The sequence below is a fragment of the Lolium perenne genome, chromosome 2 (assembly GCF_019359855.2).
Source record: "Lolium perenne isolate Kyuss_39 chromosome 2, Kyuss_2.0, whole genome shotgun sequence".
Classification (NCBI taxonomy): domain Eukaryota; kingdom Viridiplantae; phylum Streptophyta; class Magnoliopsida; order Poales; family Poaceae; genus Lolium; species Lolium perenne.
The window spans coordinates 134472336-134483554 of record NC_067245.2 but is presented as its reverse complement, the minus strand read 5'-3'; positions in this window follow the sequence as shown (position 1 = coordinate 134483554).

Sequence of the window (11219 nt, the reverse complement as noted above, 5' to 3'; positions counted from 1 at the left end):
GGTAAAAATGGTCCTAACGAAAACTATATGCTCGGTGTCACAAGCTTTGCACTTCACGATATCGGTGGACACACACTCTTTTCTATTTCCTTTTCTTTTCTCTTTTTTTCACTTTTTTTTTTATGCTTAGAAGCTTTTTTTTCTATGTATATGTCACACTTTTTCTTCTTTTGTGTACCTTTCTCACCGAGCTTGCTTCGGAGTGATATGGGGTTGCTCGATCTTCTCAGTAAGCGACGGGTGGTGGTGAACATGTGATGGTAGCAGCGGATGAAATCGATGATATGAGGAGGATAACTTGTATGACACCGACGAAGTCTCTCTATTGATTCTTGTCGCCAATGCAACAGCTCTCAACCCTGCAAGATATTCGCAACTCCACATACTTGCGCACGTAGCCACCAACCACGAAGCGGTAGATTGCAATCTTCTAATCCCCAATGGAACAACAGATCACACAAACTTTCAGTACCATAAAACTCCAGATCGCAACGAATTGGAGAGTTGGGATTCAATAGTTTTGCATAGCAATCAACTAAGAACTAGGGTTTATCTTAAACGTGGTCTAAAGCAGCTAGGGGGGCATCCTGGGCACTTATATAGGCGTCCGGGATGACCTCTGGTTGAAAAGATACAAAAATAACTGACCCATAATAGATCTGGTCAAGACAGACTCGGACTCGGCCGGCCTGGGGGCCGGTCGACCGGGTCTGGGACCGGCCAGTCCGGTTCAAACAACAAAGGACTAGGGTTTATCTAAAACGTGTTCTAAAGCAGCTAGGGGGTCGTCCAAGGCACTTATATAGGCATCCAGGACGAGTTCTGGTCGATAGATACAAGTAAAACCGACCCAGAATAGACCTGGTCGAGACAGACTCGGACTAATCCGGTCTGGAATCCGATCAACCGGGCCTGGGACCGGGCTGGCCGGTCCGGCATCCGGTCAACCGGGCGGCAACCGGAAAGTTCGCAAAACTTCGTTCGGTTTGGCCCTGGTACGACGCATCCGGTCTGCCGCCCGGTCAACCGTGCCAGGGACCGGGCGCGCCGATCTGGAGGCCGGTCTAACCGGGCGCTGGGCCGGCCTGGACGTCGACTTCTCCTCTCGCGCATGCCTCCCGCTCCTCCCTCGCGCGTCCATGAGATATCTTCATGTCCAGCTCCATGTCCAGCTTCACGTCCATCTTAACGTCCGTCTTCATGTCTGATAGAGCGATGATGAGGACATGATTACCTCCGATTTGAAGGCATATCTTGGTGAAAAAGATGAGACTACGTCGAGGACGACTTCAATTCAAGTAGGGGAGGATGATGAGGACATCTCTATGATAGATACAACCAATACTCCTACAACCACATCTCAGGTACATTCGTTACTACGAATCCTTCCTGATATATATGAGAATATGATGCTGCCTAAATCAAATGTATTTATATTATTTAGGAATGTAGCTAGCATGGACGCCAAGCATTGGATTAGGAACGTGCATGGAGATGGCAGCAAACCTGCAAGGATTCAGGATGGCGTTGCAAGCGAGGATTTCAGAACATTGAAGCCACCATAATGAAGCAACGATGGTTGGATGAATTATACAAGTTACTCCATCATAAAATTCGTCCAAAGAGTTATTTCTGGTGCTGCGTCACCTTATTTAATGGGCCAGGCCCATGTATTTTCGGATTAGGTATTTTAGGGGATTTTAAGAGGCCTTATAAGTGGAGGAAGGCCCATTTAGGGGTGTTTTTGGCCAAACCTAGCTGGTTGGACGAAAATCCCTTCACTTCCCCCATATATATCCCTCTGTAGCCGTCATTAGAACTTGGATTTTGATTAGATTAAAAGTTAGCCAATTGCTGCAACTTCATGTACTTCTTTTGAGGCCAACGCCCAGAATAAGACCGACTATTCGGAATCCCACCATTATCAATCAAGCTTTCATCTCTATTCGCAATATTCTGATTGCATCTTTAGTTCTTACTTGTTCTCGATTTTAGGTAGGAATTAAAACCCTTGCTGGTCAGGCTGATCGTGCTCCCGCAGGATCAGTAACTCCCGGAGATTGTCCTAGCGATTGCATTGGCGCACGAGCTTTGCATGTGTAGTCGGATCGTCAAGCACGAGCTCCACCAACAAATCGATTTATCCCCATCTCATCGAAAGATTGGACACCTTTGCCCTATCAAGTGGTATCAGAGCCAGGTTGCTCGGTGAGATTTACAGTTTTCCTAGTGTAGATTTCTTTTACCTATAACCCAGAAAAAGCCCCACAAAAATATATTAGGTTTAGATCATCCGTCCCATAACCCCTGCCAAGCCGTTGCATGATCTTTTCAGTTTTTGCTTTTTGAGTCTTCGTCTGCAATTGTCGTGTCGTGTGCTGGTCTTAGTGTTCTAGAGTCGTTAGAGTTTCGAGTTCTGGTCATAATAGTCACGTCGCCGCCGCACCATCTCCTCTTGCAGTCCTCACCATATCACCGCCACCATATGCTTCCGCCACATCTTCCATCAACTCTTTGTTGAGCCCCTTTGGTTCCCATCATAGTAGGGTATTTCTTGATCTTCGTTTCTGAGTTTTTTCGGGTTTTAGATCCGTTTTCTTGGTCAATTTCGCGTTTTCCGTCGGAATCCTGATAGCAGTCTAGCTGCAAAAAAAAACTAAGGTGTCCGATCTTTCGACGAGATGGGGATAATTCGATTTGTTGGTGGAGTTCGTGCTTGACGATCCGACTACACGTGCAAAGCTTGTGCGCCAATGCAATCGCTAGGACAATCTCCAGGAGTTACTGATCTTGCGGGAGCACGATCAGCCTGACCAGCGAGGGTCTTAATTCCTACCTGAAATCGAGAACAAGTAAGAACTAAAGATGCAATCAGAATATTGCGAATAGAGATGAAAGCTTTGATTGATAATGGTGGGATTCCGAATAGTCGGTCTTGTTCTGGGCGTTGGCCTCAAAAGAAGTACACGAAGTTGCAGCAATTGGCTAACTTTTAATCTAATCAAAATCCAAGTTCTAATGACGGCTACAGAGGGATATATATGGGGGAAGTGAAGGGATTTTCGTCCAACCAACTAGGGTTGGCCAAAAATACCCCTAAATGGGCCTTCCTCCACTTATATGGCATCTTAAAATCCCCTAAAATACCTAATCCGAAAATACACTGGCCTGGCACATTAAATAAGGTGACACAACCCCATAAATAACTCCTTGGACGAATTTTATGATGGAGTAACTTGTATAATTCAGCCAAGCATCATTGCTTCACTATGTTGGCTTCAGTGTTCTGAAATCCTCGCTTGCAACGCCATCCTGAATCCTTGCAGGTCTGCTGCCATCTCCTTGCACGTCCCTAATCCAATGCTTGGCGTCCATGCTGGATCCATTCCTAAATAATATAAATATATTTGATTTAGGCAACATCATATTCTCATATATATCAGGAAGGATTCCTAGTAACGAATGTACCTGAGATGTGGTTGTAGGAGTATTGGTTGTATCTATCATAGAGATGTCCTTATCATCCTCCCCTACTTGAATTGAAGTCGTCCTCGACGTAGTCTCATCTTTTTCACCAAAATATGCCTTCAAATCGGAGGTAATCATGTCCTCATCATCCTCCCTTTCTTGAAAGAAAAGTCGTCCTCGGTGATGTTTATTCTGTAAACATGCTAACAAAAGAGACAAGGTATATGCATGATATATGTATATGTCATCCGTTTTAACAGCTCTTTCATGTTTCCCATTTAGTTTTGTACATATACCAGTATTATAGTAGCTTAGAAGATCATTAGTCCCCATTACACATTTATCACAACTCAGTTTGCATATATAAGTGAAGAACATATTGACTCCTTTCAAATTATAATGCTCATCATTAAACCATCCCAATAGTGGTAAACCAAAATTTAGTATTTCCAAATTACATGCTACAGCTAGCTTAAATAAGCGAACATGCAACAAGCTATTTGGCATAAAGTCTATACCGTTATTGGAGGTCATATCAAAATGATTGAACATAGGTGGAATTTTACTTCCCATCAAACCAATAGTATATGGAACATCATCACATGTAATGCAAATTTTATTCACCAAAAATTCATTGTCTACGCCATACTCTCCAATTAAATTTAACGTATAACCATGGGCATAAACACTCTTCAAATGTTTGAGTTCAGCAATCTTATTTCTAGCATGTGATAAAGACATAGGAGGATCCATCACAACAGAAAACAAAGAATTAGCATGAGAAATCTTAGCCAACACTTCATTGTTCCTAACCAGTTTTATATGATCCATACTATAGTCATCTTTCAAATCACAAGGTGCATTATCAGGAGCAAGAATTTCAGTTTGTACACTCATAGATATGGAAGAATTAACTTGTACAGTAGGTGTACTCAACATAGTTGGTATATCAGTTCCACAATTTCCTAACACATGGTCATCCTTGGAAACAAAAGTCTCCGTTGGTACACTCATATCAATGCATGAATTAGAATCAACAATAGGTGCACTTAAACCATCATCTATCTGAGTTGTTTGATCACATAACATCAAATTAGCAGCACAATCCTCTAATATAGGTGGTGTGACCAAATTATTTTCTACCTCATCACATGGTATATTTAAGATAACCTTGCATTCACCAATCTCATGTGGAGGGACAACATGAGTACCTTCATTGTTACCTTGTGACTCCAACGTAGAAGATGTTCGCAGCGACGTGTCACAAGTCTGTGGCTGGGCGACTCGCACAACAATATTCATGTGTGGAACGTTGGAAGAAACAACCGGTGCGAGTGTGCATGACTTGAAGGAGTTGGAATGGTCCAACGTTTTCTCCTGTATGTGTTTCTCAAAAGCACAAGCTCGAACATATATACCAATAGTAGAATGAGGAATATACTTAAACATAACCTTAATATCAGGGTTCAAGCCATTAAAAAACATGTTTCTAGTACTTTCCTCAAATTCCTTTATATCACAACGGTACATGTAAAATTTAAATTCCTGATAGTAAACATGCACAGTATTACTACCTTGTTCTAATCGTTCAAGTTTGCGGAGCATTTCACGTTGATGAGAAAGAGGCACAAATCTACATCTCAAAACAGATTTTAAATCTACCCAAGTAGTAGGTTTATTATCGACATTTTCTTTATAATTCCAGTCCCACCAAATGGAAGCAAGATCAATAAAAGTTTAGCCGGCAATTCTTACTTTCTCATGTTCAGAAAAATCATGGCATCCAAAAATATTATCGACTTCAAACTCCCAATCAAAATAAGCATCCGTATTATATCTACCCTCATAAACTGGTAAAGATATAACCTCATCATGATCTCCTGTAAATGGTTGCACATGCATCTCCGTAGTCGTCATGGTACTTGGGTCGATGGCTTGGTCCTCAATTCCTGACATGGTTAGTACCTAAAAAGCACAAGTGTATATGCCTAGAGGCTACGCAAATATGGTGGTTCACGCGCAATTCGTCAAGCAACATACAAAGCTGTTACAAGTTCTTACCAAACAGGAGGAAGGCGATATGGCAACCAACAAAGATCAGCTTCTCCCCGAGATTGCACAAAGCGAGTACCAGGTGTCGACACAGTGCGCGTGGAGAAATCTGTGGAGCTCTGGGAAGGCAAAGTATAGTGATATGGTGGCACAATAATCAAATCAGCGATGCAAACTGAGAAAACGCTCAACGAAGGTACTGTGCTGGTCCTAGGCTAGATCGTATTAGAGACGCGAGCCTAAATCACCAACGAGGTCACGACGCAGCAAAAGATGCAAGGGGCAGCGAAACTGGCGCTGAAGGATAGAGCCACCTAAGGTAAGGCGCAATTTTTTTTGGGAATCTACCTTGGCGCTAGACCACAGAGGTCTCTATGGTCGGGCGACCAGAATTTTTTTTTCTTTTTTCGGGGAATCTGCCTTGGCGCTAGACCACAGAGGTCTCTATGGTCGGGCGACAGGAAATTTTTTTTTCAGGGAATCTACCTTGGCGCTAGACCACAGAGGTCTCTATGGTCGGGCGACCAGAAAAAAAAATTCAGCTAGATTGCTATCAGGATTCCGACGGAAAACGCGAAATTGACCAAGAAAACAGATCTAAAACCCGAAAAAACTCAGAAACAAAGATCAAGAAAGGCCCTATGATGATGGGAACCAAAGGGGCTCAACAAATAGTTGATGGCAGATGTGGCGGAAGTATATGGTGGCGGTGATATGGCGAGGACTGCAAGCGGAGATGGTGCGGCGGCGACGCAACTACTATGACCAGAACTCGAAACACTAACGAATCTAGACGCTAAGACCGGCACGCGACACGAAGATTGCAGACAAAGACTCAAAAAGCAAAAACTGAAAAGATCATGCAATGGCTTGTCGGGGGCTATGGGACGGATGATCTAAACCTAATATATTTATGTGGGGCTTTTTCTGGGTTATAGGTAAAAACAAATCTACACTAGGAAAACTGTAAATCTCACCGAGCAACCTGAAATCTGATACCACTTGATAGGGCAAAGGTGTCCGATCTTTCGATGAGATGGGGATAATTCGATTTGTTGGTGGAGTTCGTGCTTGATGATCCGACTACACGTGCAAAGCTCGTGCGCCAATGCAATCGCTAGGACAATCTCCGGGAGTTACTGATCTTGCGGGAGCACGATCAGCCTGACCAGCGAGGGTCTTAATTACTACCTGAAATCGAGAACAAGTAAGAACTAAAGATGCAATCAGAATATTGCGAATAGAGATGAGAGCTTTGATTGATAATGGTGGGATTCTGAATAGTCTGTCTTGTTCTGGGCGTTGGCCTCAAAAGAAGTACACGAAGTTGCAGCAATTGGCTAACTTTTAATCTAATCAAAATCCAAGTTCTAATGACGGCTACAGAGGGAGATATATGGGGGAAGTGAAGGGATTTTCGTCCAACCAGCTAGGGTTGGCCAAAAACACCCCTAAATGGGCCTTCCTCCACTTATATGGCCTCTTAAAATCCCCTAAAATACCTAATCCGAAAATACATGGGCCTGGCACATTAAATAAGGTGACGCAGCACCATAAATAACTCTTTGGACGAATTTTATGATGGAGTAACTTGTATAATTCATCCAAGCATCATTGCTTCACTATGGTGGCTTCAATGTTCTGAAATCCTCGCTTGCAACGCCATCCTGAATCCTTGCAGGTCTGCTGCCATCTCCATGCATGTCCCTAATCCAATGCTTGGCGTCCATGCTAGATCCATTCCTAAACAATATAAATACTGATGAGGTCTAAGACCCCGTGTGTGGCCCGATCTTGCGGTTGACCCAAAATCCAAAGGAAGGAGAGAGGGAGAGCGCGAAGAACACGAAGAACACGATGAACACGATGAACTCACGCACGCACACCAACCCGATACAATCGATACTTACCCCGTGGCTCGATGGACCACGCCAATAGAATCAACCCGGAAGAGACACGCGGTAGAATTCCGAGCGGAGAGATTGGTGAGGGAGATGAATCTAGGAGTGGGAGAGAGAGTGGGTAACACTAGAATCTCACACACCAAATCCAATCATCCAACATAGGTAGCCTTGATACAAAGGGGATGAAACCCTAGGGAGACAAAGCTCATCTTCATGTCTAAGCCTAAATCTTGTCTAAAGAGGTATGGGGGCGACCGGGGTGCTTATATAGGCATACAAGGCAGCATGGGTCGAAAAGGTACAAGTTGGTGGGTCAAACCCGACGAATCCGGTCACAGGGCCGGTCGGACCGGGCCTGTGACCGGCCCATCCGGTCCACAACCGGATCCTGGACCGGGCGGTGACCGGGCGAGGCTTCGGGAGCCCCGGGATTGCGTCCGGATGGCACCGGTCGTCGTTCCGGTCGAAAACCGCCGAGCCGGTCAGGGGGCCGGTCAGCGGGCCTGTGACCGGGTGGGCCGGTCAGGCCGATCAACCGGGCTCGTGACCGCCGGCCTCCCTCCTCCCGCTTCTTCTTCCTCTTCCTTCCTTCTTCCTTCATTCTTCCTTCCTTCTTCTTCTTCTTCCTTCTTCCTTGCACCATGATGAATGGCTCCTCTTCCCTTCCCTCGCTTCCTTGCACCATGGGTGTTCCTCCTCTCCGGTCCTCGATGACTCTTGTACCTAATGACATATAACATGCCGACATGAGGTAGCATTCCATTCAAGGTATCTACGAGGTCGAGTATCGAGAGGAAGGAGTTCACCTTGACGCGTGTAGCGTGGGTTAGGGTTGACGGTCCACTTGGGGGACTCTTTGGCCATGGTGTAGCGTCGACGATAGGCGGGGCGGCACTTGATGGTCTTGGTGTAGCGACGTCGGTGACCGGGGCTACATCATCTCCCCCCCCTTGGGGAAGAGTCGTCCTCGACTCTTGTTCCTCCTCATCGAAGAGGTAGTCCATGACGGGTGTCCCATGTTCTGGTAGAGGGATAAAGTCGCGGTCGAAGAAGAACTTGGAGAAAAACCACTTGCGAAGGGAAAGCTCCAAGAGGCATTTGGCAAAAATGGGAACCAAAAGAGTGTGGGTGTATCCAACATGTGGAAGGGCAAAATTTTGTGCATGTAAGAGTTGTATGGTGTCAAAAATGTGTGGTGTAGCCTTGTCCCAAACAAGTGGAACAAACAAAAGGCAAGTGTCGGCGGCAAAATTTGGGGCAAAATTGTTATGTGCAATGGCAAAGCGATGGAGACTTCCAACTTGGGAGAGTATGGTTGGCTTGAGCCGAGTATGAGTGTCCTCAAGTGTGAAAGAATCCATTGCAAATTCCAAAGATGAAATGAGAAATCCAAAGAAGAGCAACTTTTTGTGTGACATGTGGCACAAGATGCATAAGGTGTCTCTCACATGTATGATGAAAGTATCAAGACATACAACAATCATTGTGCCAACAAGATGTTTCAAGATAAGTTGCATAAGGGGCAAAAGGGGCGATGAGGAGTTGGACCAAACCGGAAACTCGACAAGGCAAGTCGGAAACACATGAGGGCGAAGGCTTGTGGGAACATACCCTTTGGTGTGATTCCCGCGGGTTAGGTCCTTGTTGGGGTAGCTCTCAATTGCGCGTTTCGTGAGCTCATGCTCCGTAGCGGTGGAAGTCGATGGTCGGGTACCTACACATGGAATGAGCAAAACAAAGAGCGTATGTGCATGGTAGAGGAACACATCATCCATCATGATGTTCCAAGACTTGTGCACATCACCATTAGTGTCAAGCAAGATAGTATGAAATGCATGGCGATAGTGCAAATGGCATGAAGGTGCATGTGTGGTATGTGGGTACTCATGATCATCAAAAATGGAGAAGGCTATGGGGGCCATCTCGTGGACAATGAAATAAGCATGTTTGCATACCAAGCATAAGAAAGGGGAATTGTTCACAATCTTGGATGCAACGATCATGGAGTAGTGCAAACATTTTGGGCAAAGCATGCGGAAGCTAATATCATCATTGTCATTGCAAGCAATACATGTGAAAGAGCAAGTAGGTAACATATTGCAAGCAATGGTAGGAAAATTGAAGCTCTCATAGCATGGCATGGTCATGGTATCACAAGCACTCAATTTCACATGATCAACAATGTTATCAAGCAAAGTATCACATGGGAAAGTGAAAGTAGCATGTGAAGTAGCAAATGGATCATCGATATCATGCATGCACTCATAAGTCATCATGTCCACTAGTGGGATCATGGCATCATCAACACCTATGTTGTTACCTTTGTAGGCCGACTCATTTGAAGTAGGTGTTGTGGAAGTAGGAGGATCCATGTGGTCGACATATCCATCTTGGAGCAAGCATGGTGAGATATCATCATCGTCATGCACCATGTACATCGTCTCCATGAGCGGGAACTCGTCCTCCGTGGACCCTAGGGCAACATAAGAAGACACAAATGAGGGAGAGGCTAATGTGTTAGCAAATGCGATGTCCTCCATGGACCTATCATCTACCGCTCTCAACTCACTTTGTGTGTCACTCATGTCCTCCAAACGGAAGCACTCAAACTCACATATGGGGTGGAAGTCACTCAACTCACTATCACTCTCGCTCAAGTGGGCTAAGTGGCTCTCATCCTCACATGGGATTGGTACCAACTCATCAATGAAGCATAGGGGAGTAGGCTCGACTTTCTCATCTCCATGTGCCTCCTTGGTTGAAGGGAAATTCCCATGCTCAACCATCTCAACTCCATGTGCCTCCATAGGTGAAGGGAGAATCCCATGGTCACCATGCTCAACTCCATCGCCTCCCAAGTCGTCCTCAAGTGGTGGCGTCGTGGTGTAGTAGAGAGCTAGGCTCGGATCCACATCAACCTTGAGTTGACCTTGGCGATCTTCATCTTGAAGTGTGGGCGCGATAGGCGTCTTGGAGACTTGTGTATTGAGCTCGTCGAAGTAGAGCTTCTTGGCGCTTGGCGTTGTGCATTGCCATGCCACGTGACCCTTGGCCTTGCACACCTCACATAGGAGATTGGGACATTCCCGTGGAGGGTGGCCTTGTTGCTTGCATTTGTAGCATCGGAGTCCGTAGGCACGTGACGAGGTAGAGGCCATTGTGGTGGTGGCACAAGAGGTGGAAGTCGCCTTATGAGGAAGGTATGCTCGATGTGCACTTGCTATCCTTGGAGTGGAAGGCATCCTATCATGGTGTTTGTCGCCGTCATGTCGAGGCTCTCGTCTTCGTGCATCATCACCATGGCTTGAGTGGTGTCGTCGAAGACTCGTGGAAGATGTTGGTCGATGGCGATCATGAAGTGGCTTGTGGCGGTGAAGCTCATGTGGTGACGTATGTCGATGACGGTCCTTGCCATGCCTAGATGATGGCTCATGCGACTTGGCATGTTGCTTGTGGCGCCTTGTGGAGCTTGGAGAAGAGTGTCGATTACGCTCATGATGGGGACGCTCTTGATGCTCCATATGGTGTACTTGAAGTCGACAATCTTGTGCATAAGCACTCTCATGGTGGCGCCTTGTGTAGCTCGTAGACGAGTGTCGATGGCGATCATGTAGGGGACACTCTTGATGATCCATATGATGGTGCCATCGTGGAGGTCCTCCATCTTCATATGTAGCTCCAATGGCCAAGTGGTGGTACTTGGGAGCATCGTCGTTGCTCCTTGTGGAGACTAGGTGAGGTTCCGCCATGGTGTCGATGTCGTAGGCGTGGCGTTGCTCCACCAAGTCGTCGATG